The 21,017-nt window shown below is 39.0% G+C and overlaps 1 protein-coding gene and 1 pseudogene across 2 annotated transcripts in view; both read left to right on the top strand.

The window, feature by feature from the left end:
* Positions 1 to 21,017, top strand: part of DOCK11 (dedicator of cytokinesis 11) — a 172,129-nt gene that overhangs the window by 22,527 nt on the left and 128,585 nt on the right. The window lies entirely within an intron of this gene.
* On the top strand, positions 3,184 to 3,503 carry LOC107529319 (large ribosomal subunit protein eL30 pseudogene; annotated as a pseudogene).

The raw sequence follows: 21,017 nt of genomic DNA, 5'->3' as shown, positions 1-21,017 counted from the left end.
GAGAAAATCACTTCCAGATGTGTAGCCGTAACTTTTCCAAATACACTCTGGAAAACTGAATTCGTTTTCTTTTTATGATCTTAGGGCAAGAATCGAATCTTCCTGTATATGGTTAGTCAACGTATATTTGGAGTTCTCAGTAGTATGATCCAATATCGTCCTTGCTCACTTACTTTTAGATTGGCACCCACATCAGTGTGGGGGCTGCCTTCAGCCTGTCTCCTTATCTCATATCAACTTCTTCCCTCTCCATGCCTCCCATCTTCTCACAGGGATCAATGGTCTGGAAGCCTTACCTACTACGCTCAGGCCCAGGCCTCCTTCTTTATTGTTATCAGCAAACATTTCTTGAGCATTCCTATGTGAAGGCACATTGCTAGTTCTGCAAAGGATGGCAGAACTTCCTAGTTGGAGAGCAGCAGAAGTAGGGGTAATACAGCAAAGTGACTGAGAATGTGAGCTCTGGTTTCAGCATCTGACTTGAAATGCCACTTTTCTGATTGTTCAATATTGGGAAAGTGACTTAACCTTTCTAAGTCCGAGTTTCTTAGCCTATAAAATGGGAGTGATAGTGATAATACCTACTTCATAAGGTAAGTGTGAGGCATAAATGAGATAATCTTTGGTAAACACTTGGCACCAGCTCAGTCAGTGTTAGCTATTATTATTCATCTAATTTGCCATCATGTACAGTTTGTGTGTGATAGGAGACCATGAAACAGGAGTTTGCTGACTGACGCTGTCCAAGAAGCAACCACAGGGTTTGATTTTGGGGGGATTCTCTTTAAGTTGATTTCATTCTAACAGAGAATTCACTAATTTCTCCTATTCAGTGAATTGGGCCCTCTTAAAAGAGGTAATGTGTTGTCATCTCTTTGGAGACACTATATGACAGATCTTGCAGATCATGCAATAGTCAAATATTCAAAAGTAGCACAGCCTGAGCCTGGAACCCTTACCAAAGCCACACCTGCTTCAACAAGGTGTTTTTGGTAAATAAAATCTTATGTTTTACATACTACTGGTTTTTTCACTTCTTATCACATTGTATTTGAGCAGTTTTCTATTGAACCAATAAATGTATCTCTTTACTAGAATATGATGAAAACATTTTTAAAACTTGAAAACTGCATCAGAAAAGGAAAAGATCATAACCATTACTATTCAATAGAAATGTATGTCTCTATTCTTTTTGAAGAGTTAAAAAATGGTTAGGAATTTGTGAAACTGATACAAAAACTACTGAAGTGGTTGAGAGCATGCACACCAGAGTCAAACAGCCCTGGTTCGAATCCTGACTGTATTAGTTTTCTGTTGCTGTGTAGCAAATTACCACAAACTTAGCAGCTTAAAATAACACTTCTCATTTCATAGTTTCTCTGGGTCAGAAGTATGGGCAGGGCTCAGCTGGAGTCTACTCAGGGTTTTACAGGTGTTGGCAGGACTGTATTCTCATGTGGAGGCTCATGGGCCTTTTCCAAGGTACTTCAGGTTGGCACAATTCAGTTCTTTGTGATTGTAGGACTGACTAGTCTGCTGTCTTGCTGGCTCTGAGCTAGGGATGGTTGTCAACTCCTAGAGGATACCCTTAGGTCCAGCCACATGGGTTTCATAACATGCCATTCTGCTTCTTCAAAGCCAGCAGGTGTATCTCTTTCTCCAGTAAGAGCCCAGTTCCTCTTCTAGGGATACCTGATTAGGCCAGGCCCATTTAGGATAATCTCCCTTTTGATGATTTTAGAGGCAGTTTATTAGTTACATGATCAGGGGAGTAGTGACATTTCATAATATTCACAAGTCCCACTTACACTGAAGTGGAGGGGATTATATAGAGCCAGTAGACTGGGAGCAGGAATCTTGGGATACTGCCTACCACATGACTATATCTCTTACTTGGGCAAGTTGCCTAACCTCTCTCGGTCTTTGTTCTCTTTGATAAAATCTGAGTAATGATAGTATTTTCTACCTTGTAGGATTATTTCAAGAATTAAATGAGATAACATATGTAATGCATTTAACACAGCACCTAGGGCTTAGCAATAAATGTTTTCAATAAATGTTAGCTTTCAATAAAAGCTTTCAATAAATGTTAGACTTATGGTAGAGAAGAGCTACTTTTTCTTTTTCTCTTTTTCTCCTCTTACCTTCTCTTTAACTGGCCTCCACCCCAATAATGAAATGGCTTTGAAGGTGGAACATGTGAGCAGATGGTAAAGGAGTTGAGGGTTGTTGTTTTTTCCTAATTGAAGTACAAAAAAGGATTTCCTAAGAATTATTTAACACTAACATTTCTAAGCCAGTTGCTTTGGAATGTCTAAGTAAAGGCCTTCCTACAGATATCCTTCTAATTTGATTCTTTGCTAAGTGTATGCATGTGCAGGACTCAGTTCATGCCCCTCCCTGCCCTGGGGTTTGAGGTGTGTTTCTTAGTTAAGGGATAAGTTTCAGATATTAGTCTACTTATGAAAAAACAGTTTGGTAGATCAGTGCTCTATACTTGAGAATACTTTTGATAGCAAATGCTTACTTTGTAGAGCAGGAATGTTAGTTTACAGGACCTGCACTGGGTTTCTCACCTTTAGTCTAAGGATATTCAACAATTCAGCCTCCCAGTAGTCCTGAAATTTATACTTGTTTTATTCACATAAGCTCCTGAGACAATCATTGCAGGGGATTTGACTATCCCCTGATAGTGCCAGGACCATCCCTAGAAGAAGATGAGTATGTATTGTTTCTTCTCACTGCCTGTAGAAATTGATTATATTTCAGAAATACTTGGAAAGTAAATTCCCACGTGGCAAATAGTTGTTGAGAAGCCCTATCTTGTTGGTGGGAGTGGAGAGAGGAGAGCAGAAAAACAAAAGGCAGAGAAACAGAAAAAGGCAATGACTCCAATTGACAAACGGAGGGAATCATTTCTGGAGAGTTTGATTCTTTGGGGTGGAACTGACCTTGGGTGTCACTTTTCACAATAATGACATAAACATTCCATTCAGTAATAAGTCTGCATGTTTATCTTTCCTGTGAGAAGTTGGAAGTTTTGGGAGTTTGAATATGTGTAGTCAAGACCCAGCCAGAGAAAGGGTAGCTGTCTGGCCTGTCTCATTCCCTAGCCATCTCCGATGCTGCTCTTGTTTGGTGACCATCCCACATCTCAAGCAGGAAGATGGTGGTCGTAAGAAGATGAAAAAGTTGCTAGAGTCGATCAACTCTAGGCTCCAACTTGTTATGAAAAGTGGAAAGTACGTGCTGAGGTACAAGCAGACTCTGAAAATGATCAGACAAAGGAAAGTGAAATGACATCCTTGCCAACAACTGCCAGTCTTGTGGAAATGGATTACTACACCATGTTGGCCGAGACTGGTGCCCATCACTACAGTGGCAATACTTTTGAATTGGGCACAGTGTGTGGGAAATATTGCAGAGTATATACACTGGCTTTCATTGACCCAGGTGATTATGATATCATTAGAAGCATTTCAGAACAGACTGGTGAAAAGTAAATCATGCAAAAAAAATTTTTAATAAAACTGACCAGAGCTTGTTTAAAAAACAAACATCTGCTGGGTGGAACTGAGGAATCTTAAAAGTCTATAGGATTTCTGCCCCCACTGGGCTCACCTATCATACCCAGTATGAGTTCCCTTTCTGTGACTCTCACTAGCACACAAGTGTCCTACAGCATTAGGTGCCTAGGGAGAAGTCAAGTTGAAGGGATGAGTTATGAGTTGTTACCTCATTGAGAAGACCTCAGTTCTTTCTTTAGTCATCCAAGGGAGGTGTAAAAAGAGGTATAAGGATTCCCTTCCACATCTATACCAAATGTTGGAGAAGCTGTAGAGAAATCTGAACCCTTGTGCACTGCTGTGGGATGGTAATATGCTGTAGCCATTGGGGAAAAGAGCTTGGCAAGTTCCCCAATTGGTTAAATATAGAATGACCCTATGATGCAGCAATTCCAATTCTAGGTATTTACCCAAAAGAACTGAAAGCAGGGACACATACTGGTACTTGCACACCAGTGTTCCTCTCAGCATTATTCACAAAAGCCAAAAGGTCCAAGCAACCCTAATGTCCATCAGCAGATAAACAAAACACAGTATAAGTCTACAATGGAATATTATTCAGTCTTTAAAAGGAATGAAATTCTGACACATGCCGCAACATGGGTGAACCTTGAAAACATCATGCTGAGTGAAAGAAGCCAGGCACAAAAGGACAAGTATTGTGTGATTCTACTTATATTAAGTAAGTATAATAGGCAAATTAATAGAGACAGAAAGTAGATTAGAGATTACCAGGGGTTGGGGCATGTGGGATGGGGGAGTTAGTGTTTAATGGGTACACAGTTTCTGTTTGGGATGATGAAAAGATTTGGAAATGGGTAGTGGTGATGGTTGCAGAACAATGTAAGTGTACTTAATACCACTGAAGTGCACACTTAAAAATTGTTAAAATGGTAAATTTTGTTATGTATATTACCATAATAAAAAAAACAAAGAGTGTGTGTGTGTGTGTGTGTGTGTGTAATAGGATTATAGGATTATAAGAGCAATATTTGTGCTAGAAAAATTTCAAGAAAAACAAAAGGAAAAAGAAGAAAAAAATCACCCCTAATTCCACCACTCAGGATACATCTTTTCATTTGACCACATTTACTTTCAACTACTCTCCCCTTGTCAGTAAAAATGACAGTCACTTTCTACCACTTCCTGAATAACTGGCACAGCAGCACCTACTCATTCCTTGGTGAAATTTTGGTGTTCACAAACAGAAAAGAAATAAAAAAGGCTGCAGAGTAGTGCAAACCGTAGCTGGCGCGGGGGCCTTTGGTTGCAAAGCCTTTCCCCAGCAGCCAGCGTTCTCAAACCATGATGGTATCGTGGGAGCAGCTGCTGGCCAGAGCACAGGGCCCTAGGGTCAGTAGGCCTGGCTTCCAGCTACAGTTTTTATGGAAAGTATATAAAAGGGCTTGCAGGTCTGGTCATTCTCATGCTACACATTGAGCCCTGGAGCAGCATGCATTTAGCCACCGCTCAAGCCCTCTTTATACTGTGTGTGGTTCTTATCTCTTGTGTCCACTTTCAGCCATTCTATCTACTTCCGAAAGAAACTTTGGCCACGGGTTCCTGAGGGAGAGAAAGATGCCACAGCATCACAAGGGACTGCCTCTGCCTCTTTGCCTGATGGGTACCTTGCTTACAGCCTGAAAGCTAAGCGGCTACCCTCCCATTGTGGTGTTTACAAGAAAGCAGGGCCAGCCTTTGAAGTGGCCAGAGGCTGAGGCTTCTACAGAAGATGCTAGTACATTCCTGAATTCCAGGAAACTCTTATTGGGTTAGGCCTGGATTGCTCCCTCAGAGAAACCTCCAATGGTCAGAGGAAAGAGGAAAAGGCTCAGTGGTTTAGCAAGGAATGGGGCAACCTGATAGAGCTCTTAAGCATTTCACTGTGCCCTGCCTTGAGTTCTGGAAAGAGATTTATTTGCTTTCCTGCTTGAAAATGGGATATTATTTAAATGTGGGATGAAAATTGTATTGGAGAGAGTGGATTTAGATGGCAAGGAATTCTTCAGTCGGCCCCTCCTCTGCCTTATATATATTTAAAGCAGAGAACCAGTAATCCTGTTTTGCCAGAATTATCTTGATTGTGAAATATGTTAGCAGTGATGGTGAAGTAATTACACTGATCTTCCTCTGTAAACACAGTGGAATTCCACCTGCAAACGTTGCTGTCCTTTTAATGGTCACCACTATAGGAGGCCACAGTTTCTCTCTAATGTCATTGCTCAAAACACAAGGAATTTCCCCCAGAAAGAGTTTATGGGTCCTATGAGATTACCAGGGCCTTTACCATATACTCTTGTCTCATATGTATTTATTTTTACTATGTATGTATTTTTATCATTAGATGAGAGTCCTCATTTTGGTAATAAAGGAAAACTCATTAAAAACACACCTGACTTCTAATGATTTAATTGCATTTCTCGAAGTCTACAATGACATCATTGTTGCTGTCTGCCTCCCCCCCTTTCTTAGGTTGGGGATTCACATAGCCTATTGAAATCTCTAGAATTTTTAGCCATCATGTGTGAGAACTTGGATAAGGATTTCCCTCTTTTATTTTGGAGTAGTACGTCATGCACACAGGAGGTGTTCAATAAATATTTCTTGGTGGATGTGTCTTGGATTTTTGAATATTAGTCCCAAATTCTTTGTACTGTGAAGTTTATTGTATATTATTTGGAACACTGTAACTATCAGAAATCAACAGTGTGAATCCCATGTGGAAGGATAAAAAAATAGAAAAGAGATGGAGGAACATTAAAATGGTAACAGTGGTCATCTATGGACGGTGGGATTCTAAGTGACTTCTATTTTCCTTTTTAAAATTTTAGGCTAAAAATTCTTTTATTTCCCACATCTGAGTAGAAGTTTCATTTTTTTCCAGTTCTTCCAGTTTTTCTTTCTTTTTAAAAATGGAATAAATTTGACGTGTAATGTTGCTTATGTTTAAGGTATACAAGGAGCTACTTTGATGCATTTATATATTATAATGATAGTCAATTAGCAATATTTATCACATTACATAATTATAGTACAGTATTATTGTCTGTATTCAGTACAGTGTACATTAGATCTCTAGGGTCATTTACTACTCATTATAAATTTGTACCCTTAAACACCATGACTATTATCCCCAGCCCCAGATTAAAGTTTTTTCAATAAACATGTATTGCTTTTATAATTATACAAAACCAATACATCTTATATAAAAATAATGCAACCTGTTTATAAGAAGTTGGTAAGACAGTACATCTTAAACTTTCTTGGGTCACCCACTCCTTTAAGATTATGGAAAGCTCTGGCGCCTGTCCTACAAAGATGTTCACAGAACATTTTCCATATAATTTTAGAGTTTCATAGCCCATCTAAGGATCACTTAAGTCCCCAGATTAGGAGTCACTTTCGGAATGGAGAAAGTGGCACCCAAAAAGGGGTTGGCTACCAAATAAATGTGGAAGGAAGTAGAGTTACATGTATGTTGTTAACATCAGTGTGGGGACATCTGATTCAGTAGTACAGCCCTTTCATCAGGCTATGCAAATCAATCAGGGCATCTTTGTAAGAGGAGATTTTCCATTTGTGAAATCGCGAATGTCCTGTTCTATAGGTCAGGGAGCTAACCAGATATAAGTAAAAGCCTTGGGGTTGGGACTGAGAGCCCAACTCAACCTAGGATTTTGTGTCTGTGTAAATGAAGTCTCCAGCAGCAGCAAAGAAAAACAATTCAGGGGTACGGTGGGAGTGTTGATCCAGGGCTGGGGAGTGGCTGTAGATGTGATTCAGAATGACAAGGGATTAGTAAGAGGGGTATTGGCCATGGGGTACAGGTTGAACTGAGAATGAAAGCGAGGCTGGAATGCACTGTCATATTGAGAGAATGGGCTTATGTTAGTCTAGCTGGAGAATTTACTGGGGAGAAGGTGTAGAGATTCTTTTCTGGAAAAAGAATAGTTTTATTGTTATGACAGTGGTTCAGCCACATGCTCTAGGTCAGGGGTGGGGAACATTTTTCTGCCAAGGGCCATTTGGATATAACATTATTCACGGGCCATACAAAGTTATCAACTTAAAAATTAGCCTGTTATATTTGGTCATACATTTAGCTCACCCCTAATGTGATGGCTGGAACTGCTTGTCTTTGGTGAGGCTTTGGTAGGGCCAGACCAAAGGATTTTGTGGGCCATATAAGGCCCGAGGGCCAGATGTTCCCCACCCCTGCTCTAGGTAGAGGCAGGATTGTTCTAAGTCTGTCTCATGGGGTATTCACGAGGGATGAGGGTTAGCATTGCAAAATGCTTAGATCAGGGATTGGGGGAGTGCTTCTTGCTAGTGCTTCTGGGCATGTGTAACAGGGATACACTTTGGATTACTTTTAGAGGAAGAAGCAAGAGCACACAGAGTAAATGTGAGTTGGAGGAAGAGAAGGATGGGGAGAGAGAGGCTATTTAGGAGAAAGTTTGGCAGTGGGGAGGGAAACTATTACCAGTACAAATGGAGTTTTGCCTGAGTCATCAACTTCCTTTCTGGTTTAATTTGAATGCTCAACCAACACGATTTTCTACTTCCTGATACTACATTTCTTCTTGTAGGTGTGCCTGGTTCTATGAAAGTTTCATATATGACATTGTGAATTTACCAAATGAGAAACTAATGGGTGATGATTTATGTTATGAGAGTGTTCAATAGCAGGGCTCCTTTGGACAGCAACCCAGATGTTTGTATTTCATTGAGTATTTTGTAGATTGTGGTCATCTTGAAAAATTAAGAGAAGCAGAAAAATCTTAATGCTGAGTGTTAGAAAGATATTGACAATGGGTTTATAGTTTGTTCATTCAGTCATTCAAGATAGAATTTTGGGGAGCTAGGAATAGAGCAGTGAATAAGACAAAGACTGGAATTATAGAGCTTTCATTCTGGTTGCGGGGGGACAGACAGAAAAGGAAATGGACAGGCAGTGCACCTCAGCACCTTGTGATAGGGCTGGGATGGGGAAGGAAGTACAGGTACTAGCTCTGGGTTTGAGGAGGTGGGTAGCAATGGGTAGGCAAGAGTGGCCATTTATACCTAGAGAAATTGGCAGCTTATAGAGTCTTGTAGTGGGGCTCAGGGGAGAACTAGGCAGAGGTTTCAGGATAAGCAAAGATGGCATAACAGGGCCCATTAGGAGATCTGCCCACTGTGGTTGGAAGGCTTGGGCTGGAAGCTGCAGGTGGAGGCCAGATCTTAGAAGTCTTAAACGGTTTGAATATTTTTTCTGCAGGCTATGGAGAGCCATTAAATGAGTGTCAGCAAAGGAATAGTGATCCAACTTATGTTTCATCAAAAGTTTAACTGTGTTGGATCAAATTAGCCATTGAAAGTGTGTTGGAAAGTGCTGGCCAGTGTGGCTCAGTTGGTTGAGTGTCACCCCATGCACCGAAAGGTTGTGGGTTTGATTCCAGGTCAGGGCACATGCCCAGTTGCAGGCTTGATCCTTGGTAGGGGGTGTGCAGGAGGCAGTCGATTGATGTTTCTCTTTCTCCCTCTCCCTGTCTCTCTAAAAATCAATTTTAAAAATCTTTAAAAATTTTTAAAAAAAGAAAAAAAAAGAAAAAAAAAGAAAAGGTGTTGGAAACAAATTAAGTACAGATTGGCAGCTGTTCTTTTCACAATGAAATGTTCAGGCTAATTTCATCTCTGTCACACAAGGAAGATGCAAGCATTTCTCTCTTTCAAAGAAAGCCTCTTCACAGACACAGCTCTCACTTTATTTTCCTCAGTAGTTTTGTATGTACCTCTAATGAGTAGTTTTCCATAATTCAGCATATTGCTCCTGGAAAATGTAGACAATGGGTCAAATTTTCAGCCTATGCTGTCATTTTATGGATTAATTTCCATTAGCGCTGACCTTCTGGCTTTCTGTGCATAATAAATATGAGTAAAACATCTGTTCATGTCATTCCCCTGCTTAGAAACCTCTGCTGGCTCCCCATTGCCTACACTAGGAAACAGTCCAAACTCATTGCCTTGGCATACAGGGTCCTCCACAAACATGCCTTTCTGGCTCATCTTGGTCATTTTTCACTATTCTGTTCATCTTCAGTCTCTGAGTACATGCTGTTACTCCATGCTGTTATGCTTTCTTCTTTGCCTGGAATGCCTTTCTTTATTCACCTTGCCTGCCATGGGCATTTTAAATCAGTTCATCAAGGCTCAGCGCACCTGCTGCCTCCTCCCTGAGCCTCCTTCACCAGTAGAATTAATCTCTTCCTTACCTGCATACCCACAGCACTCTGTGTCCCCTGTGCTAGCCCTTACCCCATCATATTTTAATTTTCTCTTTAGTCATCTATCCTTCCCTCAAGCCCATGAGTTCATAAGGGCAAGGCCCACATCTTGTCCATCTTTGTTTTCGCAGCTTTCTAGCCCACTGCCTGACACATGGTTGATGCTCAGTGACTTTGTAGAACTAAGCTGTGTGTTTTGGATTTCTGTTTATAAGATCTCCAGAATAGCCGTCAGAACGATGGGGCTGCCTTACTTTTGTACTCCTCTGGTCAGTGGGATCTATGTCTACAGTATAGGATCTTCAGGCATTGACACCTAACCATTCTAGAGAGGAATACCATGGTTTCTGTACTGGGAACTCATCTCTTACTAAATATTGGAGGGACTTTTTTTAGATATGAGGAAGTAAAACTGAGTAGGTTATTATTAAAAAACTTTTTCAAGTACAGTTGACATTTAAATTTATATTAGTTTCAGGTGTTCAGCATAGTGGTTAGACATATAACTTATGAAGTATTCTCCCAATATTTCCAGTACCCACCTGGCACTATACATACTGTTGACCATATTCCCTCTGCTGTACTTTACATCCCCGTGACTGTTTTGTAACTACTAATCTGTACTTCTTAATCCCTTCACTTTTTCTCTTTTAGTATTCTTAAGAGCTTTGTTGAGATATACTTCACATACCATACAACTTATCCATTTAAAGTATATATTTCAGTGGCTTTTAGTATATTCACAAATAATCAGCAACTATCACCACAATCAATTTTGGAACATTTTCATCACCTCAAGGTTATTTACTTAAGACTTTCAAAAAACCTTTCATAAGGGTCAACCCCTAAAACTCTTCTTTCAAATGGTATCTCTGGTGACAGGACATTTGTCAATAGGGAGGGAATTGGCTTAAAAAAGGAAACAAAGATTATAGATAGGGCAGCATTTTTTTTAAAAAAATGAAACATGTGAAAAAGCTGAATAGCCTAGGGGTGGTTGCCCAGAGGATGTCAGTCTGATTTAATACCCTTTCGTATGAGTTGAGAGAGTCCAAACTACAGGAGCTGTACTGCAGTGCAACCCCATAAGGCTGGATAATGTGGACAGGAAAGTGAGAGATGAGTTTCTGGATGAACAAGAACTGGGGAAATAACTGAAACTTATTAAATAGGAGAGTAGATTCTGAACTTGATTACATTCAGTTAAAACATCACGAGAGTGATTGTAGACCTGACATTGAGGGCAGTCTGCCCAGGATGCGCTAGGGCCAATAGGACAGTAAAATGTGGAACATGGTTAGGAAGGACTTTGCAACCATTTATAGACTCCTGTATCACCTCACCAAAAGACAGAGCCTCGCTGAAGGTGTGCCTGCTTAATCCTGGGTGGGTAGATTGGATAAACATGGATCAGGCCACTATCTACTTACTATACCAAGAACTGGGACATCTCCTGACATTTTAAAGAGGTAACCTTAAGAAAAGTCAAAGGAGCTATCACTTTATTTACTTTAAATAGCTTTTAGAATATATTATCTCATGAAATGCTATAGGCTGAAAAGTACTGTTAGGTTCAAAAAAGTCAGAGAGAATTTCAATTCATGGCTAGATCCAATATGTCCGATCATGGAAAATGAAAATATTTATAGAAAGGTACATTTTTGCCCCTTACAAGGTTGATTTAAAAATGGGGCCCATCAGTTTTCTTTACTCCATTATCAGGAGCAAATTAATGGGATGGGTAAAACAGTGGTCGGATCCAGTGTGGAAAATGATGTGTGGCTGCTTTATAGATTACTGAGATTTTGTAACTAAATAGACTTGTTTTGTTGTGTGTGTTCAGATGGACACAAACAGGACTTTTGGGTTTTTATGTTTTCATTGAATGCAAGTAATCTAGCTAGCTAAATCCACATACCTACAGAGCATCAGTGCACTTTACATTTTGTTCTTCTCAAGAATGCAGTGTATGTTATGGTTCTGCTTATAAAACTCAGGAAAAAGTCAACGAGATTTTTTGTTGTTGTTCAAGTTTACAGTGGGCACCAAGATCTAAGGCAGGTTATGCATTAGTTGACAGGCACAGAATGAGTACGATCTAATTTCTCCTATGAATGAATTATCTGCAAACAATAATTTTGTATGTCTGTGTGAACCTGTTAATTCTTTGATTTATTAGAAAGAAAGCCATTATGTATAACCAAGGCATGTTCTTTTTTTTTTTTTTTTTTTGTCAATAATGGTTTGCTAAAGAATAGAAAGTGTTCTATGTTTATAAAGGTACTTTGTCAGTTTCTCAATTTATTCAAGACTTTCTTTTAATTTTTAACCATTTTTTAATGTTTTTATTGATTTCAGAGAGAGGAAGGGAAAGAGAGATAGAAACATCAATGATGAGAGAGAGTCATTGATTGGCTTGCCTCCTGCACTCCCCGCTGCCCCTACTGAGGATGGAGCTGCAACCGGGGCATGTATCCTGCCCTGCCCTGCCCTGCCCTGATGGGAATCAAACAGTGATCTTCTGGCTCATGGGTCAACCACTGAGCCACCCTGGCTGGGCCATTTTTACCTCTTTTTGTGTTATCTTTGAGTTATTTAAATATTTATTAACACAAAGTGAACACAAAGTCAGGAATTCAAATCAATTGAATTAAAATCAGTTTTCCTACCTGTCAGCATATTCAGTAAAGTTATAAGTATTGGTTAAAATGAAGTTTTGGGGTATAGAGTTCATCAAAAGTTTTGGGGTATAGAGAGTTCATTAGTAGATAATCTAGATTATTTGCATAATATTGTGTTGGATGTAATGAAAAGTACTTGTTAACGGAGTTGGAACTAATATGTATACAGACTTGTTTATTTTATGACTTTTAAATAAACAATATAAATTCGTTGTACGTTTTAAAAAATAGTTCTTCACTTTATATAAGTAGTTAAATAGACTTGGAAAAGGGAAGTAATATGTCATTTAAAAAGATTTCCTCCCTCTGCAAAAACTCAAACTGTAAAGAGAAAAGTGTTTTATTTTTCCTGTGCTTCTGTTAGATTTAAATCTCATTTTGCTGATTCTTAGAACGGTTGTTTCTAAATTAAAGCTGAGATCTGAAAATTAATTCTGAAAGCCCTAGCAATGCCTTTTCTCTCTCTTGTGTGCTGCCATTTTGGCTTGGTAGGCACATACGTGTAAGATCACTCTCTTTGTATTACTCAGCTGGTTATCCCTCATGAGCCACAAAGCTTCTGGCTTTGTAGTTCTCACCGCTCTCTGCTAGGTTCTGTGGAGGAAACAGATGAATTAGGCACGGTCCTCTCAGGGTTGTTGTGTGTTTTTTTGTAATTTGATTCTTACCCACTTGAAGTTAAAGCAGCCAACTCCTTCCCCTGAAGTAAAAAGACCTCAGGTGCTAATCCCTCCTCAATGAGGGCAAATGCTAAATTGGAAGTAACAGCTTAGAAATGCAAAACTCCTTATCCAATTGTATTACAAGCTTTCTAAGCCAATCATGCTCAGCACCATCAGGGCAAGAGAAGGCAAGATCTCAGTTTAGTTAAAATTATAGGGTAGTTTGAGAAAGCTTTAGCAAATCCTAGAATGCAAAGTCCATTCATGGAAATGAAACGTGGTAGGAGCCAGGGTGGGGAAATGTTTTGTTTTTGTTAAGTTCAGTGTGCATAGGTTTATGTGTTTGTTTCATGGTTAAGAGCACTGACTCTGGAGTCCATCAGATACAGATTTGAATCCCAGCTCTACTAATGTGTGACAGTAGACCTGCCTGAGCCTCAATTTCCTTATCTGTAAAATGGGCGCAATAATCTCCCCTGCAGGGTTTTTGAAAGAATTAAATGAGATAATAGATATAAAATGCTTAACTTGGTATATAGTAATGCTCAATGTAAGTGGTAGAGAAAGCACAAGGCACCCCATTTCTCCCTCCAGATAATTACAATTCTCGTAAGGAGACTACTTAGCAAACTACCCACAAAGCCTTTCTGTGCTACATCTGAGTAAATGCCACAATGGTCGGTAAAGACAGTAAGGGCTGTAGGGTTAGAGAGGTTGGTGGTCGAATGTCAGAGGAAGAACATGAGCCAAAGTGTGGACTGGGAATAAGCATGACCCAATGGTCTCATAAAATGTTATTTGCCCTTAGTTGTTAGCTTTAAAAAAGGTCAGCGTCTTGAATGCAATTTGTATGTGGGTTTTTGTGCCAAGATTTGCCATGATAATCTTTATTAAAATATGTTCATCTATTTTGCCAAGTTGGGTTGTACTAATAAAAAGAATGACTTTCCCTCCTGTAGTATCATCATCAGGTTATATTAATTCAAAGCTTCTTCAGTACTTGGAGTTCCTACTGGGAAAGAGGAAAAGAAATGGGCTGGTGAAGGTAATTATATGATTTAGAAAAGAAAGGATCATAACAAAGTCAAATACTGTTTATTTGAACATTATGAAAAAGTTCCGTATAGTTATGGTTTGTTGCCAAGCTGTGTAGGGTCCTCCTCTAGAAATCTCTGGTCTGTTGTGGTGACATTTCTCACTTTTGTTAGTCACAACACAACTTTTGCTGCCCCTCATCCTCCTACTCTCGACAGTTACCTAGTCTCTGATCTTACGGAGTTTTCAACAAAAGTAGAAAACAAAATGCAATGATCAGGGACCACATATACCCATACAGGGAAATTCTTCTGATTGATATAGATGTGGATAGATGGGCTCACATACTTGAGCATGCAAAAACACTTGTGCATTCGCTTTGTTGGAACAAGATGTGGCTGTGAGAGAGTGTGACAGATGCATGGAAGCCAAGTGGCACTCTAAGTTACAATAGCTTTAGTGATCAACTTGACCATCTTGGGTTTATTGTCCTCCCCATTAGACTATGTGCTTTTCAAGGGTAGAATCTGGTTCTTTTTCATCTCTGCATTAATAGGCACCAGCACAGGACTTGGACCTGAGTAGGGCCTTGATAAATTTGCCTTACACCAAACTTACTTTCTTTTCTTTGTTGCCGGAAATTGCATGCCCCCAGTGGCCATTTTGAGTGCGAAGTGTTATTTTAAGATACTCTCTGTGGAGAAAGCACTCCAAACCGTGCTACGAACGTCTGAAACAAAAGGGGAACTGAATGCGCAGAGGGTTTGGAGAAATCGCCAAGGGAGGGAGGCGGAGGAGTGATGGAAGAAGAGACTCATTGAGTAACCCCCTTTTTTTTGAGTATGTTACTTCTCTCCTAAGATTGTTATTTTTCAATAAGAATAGCTTCAGATGCCATGAAACTAGTCTGACAGCAATAAATGAGCTTCTAACTTTTGGGCTAAATAATTCTTTTTCTTAAACCAGCTGTTGCCATGTTCCTTCTTGCACTGAAATTTAATTTGGTGAATTGGGTGGTGGTGGTGCAAGGAGATTTTTGAGTTGGCCCTGTGCCCCACTGCTAAGCTTTCTGTCTGCTTCTGGTCTCCCTCCCAGTGTGCTATAGGAGGCATTCTGTGAAGTCAGTGTTCACTTTAGACTTGCAGAAGAGACATTCTTAGAATTCTTAAGGAGAACTTGATTCTAAAGTAAAAGATTTACCAGGAAACTAATGACCTTTGGTGTAATATCTAAACAAAAATAACCCAGCCTTTTTCACATTCTTGACACAGAAACATCACACAATTTATTGCTTTTTAAATGAAATTAAAATTATACGGTTAAGTTTTTAATGATAGCATAAATAGACTTGCTAGTCATGTGTATTTATTTTTAAATACATGAGTGGTTAGATGGGTGAATATCTACATGGTACATACATATTTACATTTTTATTTTAGGATTACCAGCTTGGTTTTACATTTGTACAGATATAGTTCAGATGGTGAAAGATCAGTCATCCTGTACAGCATGCACAGGAACTACCACAGAATCATTAAGCCTAAGTATTTGATTTTGTTAGTGACTCCTAGTTAGGAGCCATGTTTCCTCCCCCTGGCCCAAGAAACAGACGGTAACTGAATCTGTGCTAAGTTTCCTTTTTCAGTGTCCGTCCTTTCACTCTGTCTAACACAGATTTGATTTGATTTTTAACAAATCAAAAAATCATCTAAATTTGTGGAATTGTGTATTTCTTCACAGTTTTAGGGTTTATACATGGAGGAAGTCCATTTAGATTTGGTCCTTAGAGGCCTGAGCAAGCCTGGAAGAGTGCACTGTGTCCCAAACTATGGTACAAAGATGAGATTTTTTATTTGTTAGAGATTAGGAAAATATTGATTTATTTTCTTGTATGGGGATGATATAAGATGGCTGTTTTAATAAATGTATTTCAATTAAGAAGAGATTTAATTTGAAGAAAAATATGAAATACATGATAGTACAGAAGATGTGCCAAAAATTTTGAAGATTGTACGTAAGTTTGGGAAACACTGCTAAAAAAAAAAAAAAAAAAAAAAAGATGAATCTCAGAGGGAGGGGGTGGATGGGAAGAGATTAACAAAGAATTTATATGCATATAGGCAGTGCCTATGGACAAAGACAATAGGGTGATGAAGGCCTGGGGTGGAGTGGGAACAGGGTAGAGGGGGCAAGGGAGAAAAAGGAGGGGCAGCTGTAGTACTCTCAACAATAAAGATTTTTTAAAAACTAAAAATAAATAAATAAATGAATGAATAAATAAACAAATGAATAGAAAAGAAGATCAGGATCTGGAAGACCTGCATTTGAATCCTAGTTCTGCTACTAAATGTAGGCCTCTGACCCAGTTTCTTCATGTATAAGTTGAAATGATAGTATTTTCTTTGTCTACTGGAGAGGTTTTTGTGTGAAAAAGGTAGAATATATATTGAAAGTGGTGTGTGTGGTTTTTGCTGGCTCACTGTTTAAAAATTTAATTTTTCAATTACAGTTGACCTTCAATATTATTTCATATTAATTTCAGGTGTACAGCATAGTGGTTAGACAATTATATGAAAGTGTGGGGTTTTTTAAGATTGCAGAGCGATCATCAAATTAAACAACACTAACAACAAACCAACCTGAATAATATCACTAGCAAGATATTTCAAAAGAGATTAGGAAATCAGTAAATGAGAACGTTCAAAGGCAAACCATTTTTTTTTTTTTTTTCCTCTTGGAAACTGAGTAGGTTCCAAATTTCAGTTGATTGTTTTCCTGTCACTATTTAGGAAGAGAGAAGTCTGAAACATATGTTGCTTCTCTCCAGATTGTATAAATGCTTTTGCCTTTTACTTAAAACTGCTACAGAACTGTGTAGCAGTGCACAGCGTGACCTTGCTATTACTTGAGTGTTTGTAAAGTACTGTTTATTACATGACAGCTTTCTTGAGTTGTGAAAAAAGCACCTTTCAGGCCAATCCCCACACAAAGTAGCAGGGAGGAAAACCTGAGAGAATGACCCTTTTTGTGTGTGATAGAAGCTTTATTTAGGGTAAGCCTAATAATAAGTCTAATAATAAAATGATAAATAAGAAAGTTAGATAAGGGATATGTACTAGACTGCAGAGCAGGGCCACCATTAAATCATAATTCGAAAAGTCAAAGATTTTCCTTGTCTTGGATGCCAACAGAGTTATAAGAATCCAACTGGAAGGGAAATGTAGGGTGCGGTTCTTTGGGACTGACTACTACTTTAGCCTCTCTCTTCCACTTCTAGTTTGAACTGTGCTTTTAATGCCTGGGAGAGGGATGGAGTTAAAAAATGGGGATTAGAGGCAGGGGTGGGGTGGTGGTGGTGGTGGTGGCGGCGGCGGCGGCTCAACCCCTCTTTTTCTTCTTTAAAACATGAAGTCTGATTCACTGGACTAGATTTTCTTTTAGGGGAAGCTTTGTGGGTATCAGAATAGCTACCCCAACTTTTTCTGTAATTGAGTTAGCCCTGACAAAGGAAGTAGGAATGAAGACCCAGAATGCTTAGTTTAATCAGTTTTAAATGAAAAATGAAACCTTCTTTTCTGTAACATGAATATATGGCCTTCAAAACACATGGGGAACTGTGAGTTTCTTTTTTAAAAGGTATATACTGTGCATTTAAGGAAGTGATTTTGTTGTTGTTGTTGGTAATCCTCGCCAGAAGATATTTTTTTCTATTGCTTTTCAGAGAGAGTGAAAGGGAGAGAGGGAAGAGGAGAGAGGGAGAGAGAGCTAGAGAGCTAGAGAGAGAGAGAGAGAGAGAGAGAGGGAGGGAAGGAGGGAGAGAGAAACATCAATGCAAGAGAGACACATCAACTGGTTGTCTCCCGAAGGTGCCCCCACTGGGGGTGGGGAGCGAACCCGCAATCCAGGTACATGTCCTTGACCAGGAATGGAACCCCAGACCTTTCAGTCCGAGGGCAAATGCTCTAACCACTGAACCACACCAGCCAGGGCAGAAGTGATTCATTTTGACGTTACTTTTCCATATTAGTTTGTCAACTATATTACAAAGCTGAAGGAGCATTTTCTTTTTCACAGTTACTTGGAGAAGGTACTGGTGAGATTATTGTATGGAAAGATTAGCAGATTCTAATTCAACAGGTTAAACATTGAAATTTGAGGACTGTTTTTGCAGTCTGTATTAGCAGAATGGTTGGCACCCAAAGCAAGACTTTGAAATTATTTTCAGTGCCTGAGGCTTGCCTTCTAAGATGAGGCTTTATTCATTTAACTTCTCTGAGAAATTGATCACAAACATTGAGTGTTAGAGCTGGAAGTTGCAGTCACAGTTTCCTTTCACTTGGGTCCATGAGAACATGGTACATATGGGACAAGGGGTCCAATTTTCCTATTAGAAGATCTCTGAGGTCCCTAAATTGTTTTTGTGTTTTTTTTTTTCTATTTTGACTCATTTATCATGAGTACTCACAAACATGATAGGGATGATCTGCTTGATTTGAAGTGTACAATGTGATGATTTAATATATGCATACATTATGAAATGGTTACCACAATCAACTTAATTCACGTCTGTTGCTTCACGGTTACCTTTTTTTATATGGTGAAAACTTATAAGATCTACTCTCTTAGAAACTTACAAGTATACTGTAGTCACCATGCTGTACATTAGATCCTCAGAACTTATTCATCTTACACTGAAGGTCTTTGACCAACATCTCCTTTTTTTCCTTCATCTCTCTGCCCCTGGAAACCACCATTCTACTTTTTTTAGATTCCTCATATAAGTGTTACCATACAGTATTTTCTTTCTCTATCTGGCTTATTTCACTTAGCATAATGCCTTCCAGACTTATCAATGTTGTCACAAATGACAGGGTTTTCTTCTTTCTTGTGGCTATATAATACTCCATTTTGTGTGTTTGCATGTGTGTCTATGTATATGTGTATCACATTTTCTTTATCCATTCATCTGTAGATGGACACAAGTTATTTCCGTGTCTTGGCTATTGCGAATAATGCTGTAATGAACATGGGAGTGCAGATAGCTCTTTGAGATAGTGATTTTATTTCCTTTGAATATATACCCAGAAGTGGGATTGCTGGCTTATTTGGTAGTTCTTTTTTTTTTTTTTTTTTTTTTAATATATCTTTATTGATTTCAGAAAGAGGAAAGGAGAGGGAGAGAGAGAGAGAAACATCAATGATGAGAGAGTCATTGATCGAGCCCGCAACCCGGGCATGTGCCCTGACCGGGAATCGAACCCCAATCGCCTGGATCCTAGGTCGACGCTCAACCGCTGAGCCACGCTGGGCCGGGCTGTAGTTCTATTTTTAATTTCTGGAAGAACCTCTGTACAGTGTTTGTTAGGATTGTTTAGACTTGTTGGACACTGATTCTCACTGGTCAGAGTGGATTACTCTAATCTTTCTAAGTAATTTTATAAAGGAAACTCTGAGATGCCCTTCAGATTTGGAACTGTGATATAGCTGTGACCTCTTATAAACCAATTACAAACCGTTTTCAAAGGATTGTGTTGATACAGTATACTGGAGACTGCCTCAGATACTGTGTACACAAATATAAATATAACCTCACAATCCATCATGATACTAAGTTTTAGTATAATCTTAAATTCATCCATTATGATGTTTTAATATATTTCACATTCAAGTTTTCTTTATGTAGTTTTTTATTATAAATTTTTAAAATCATTTTCAATTTTTTAATTACAATTGACATACAATATTATATTAGTTTCAGGTGTATACCCCAGTGATTAGACATTATATAACTTACTAAGTGATCATCACAATAATTTATTATAAAAGTTTTAAGAAAAATAATCTAATTTAAGTAAAATATTATTATTAGAAATCTCTAATATAGCCACCTTGGTTTAGCATAGTGTATTGAGACATGGCTCTGATTGAATCTGAATATGTCCAAGTTCATTCAACAATTAGTGATGTTCTAGGTGCTGGGATTATGGCAGTGAACTAATGAAGGAGAATCCCTGTTCTTAGATAGGCAGAGAGGTAAATAGATGGTGTATCAGATCATTGTAAGTTCAGTGAAGGAAAAGATGATAGGAAGGGAGGTGATGAGACCCTATTCCAAGATCAGTACCTTGAACATAAGTAGCTTTGTGTATTTCAGGGGGGGAGGAAAAGCTGCTTGAGGTAGAAAGAATAGTACCTTTGTATTCATGGACCCAGGTTTGAATTCCAGCTCAGAAGGCAGGCAAGTTACTTAAACTGAATTGAGCTCAGGATTTCCTCATCTGTAAAATGAGGACAAAGATTCAACCTTTTTCATAGGGTTGTTATGAGTATTACATGAGAAAAGGTAGAGAATGCACTTGGCGTGGTGCCTGGCATATAGAAAGGGCTCAGTAAATGCTTTTAGCTCTCTTATTAATAAATCATGTCTTAGATTACTCAGTGTCACTGGCCCTGCTCCTTGTAACCGTAGCCTCAGGCTGGGGCCTTACTATCAATGGCCAGGTTGCTTGAAAGTCCAACAGGGATCCACTGACTTTGCCACTTGGAACCTCACCCTTTTATGCCCTTCCCACTGGATCAAGCATCTCTAGTACCTGTGCTTGCCCCAGCTGTGCTGGAACTTGATACACCCTTTGGACAGTGTGTCTGGTACAGAGTAGACACATGAACGTTGAAACTTTCTCCCCTTCAGTTACCCAGTGAATGGCCCATATTCAGTAAATATCAACTGCTAGGCTTCCAAATATACCACTTTTTGTGTTATTTTAAATTCAGTCAATTTTTAGGAGGCACGTGGATAAGCCGAGT

The sequence above is a fragment of the Miniopterus natalensis genome, chromosome X (genome assembly GCF_054644295.1).
Source record: "Miniopterus natalensis isolate mMinNat1 chromosome X, mMinNat1.hap1, whole genome shotgun sequence".
In the NCBI taxonomy this organism is placed as follows: Eukaryota; Metazoa; Chordata; class Mammalia; order Chiroptera; family Miniopteridae; genus Miniopterus; species Miniopterus natalensis.
This window is presented reverse-complemented; position numbering and strand designations above follow the sequence as displayed.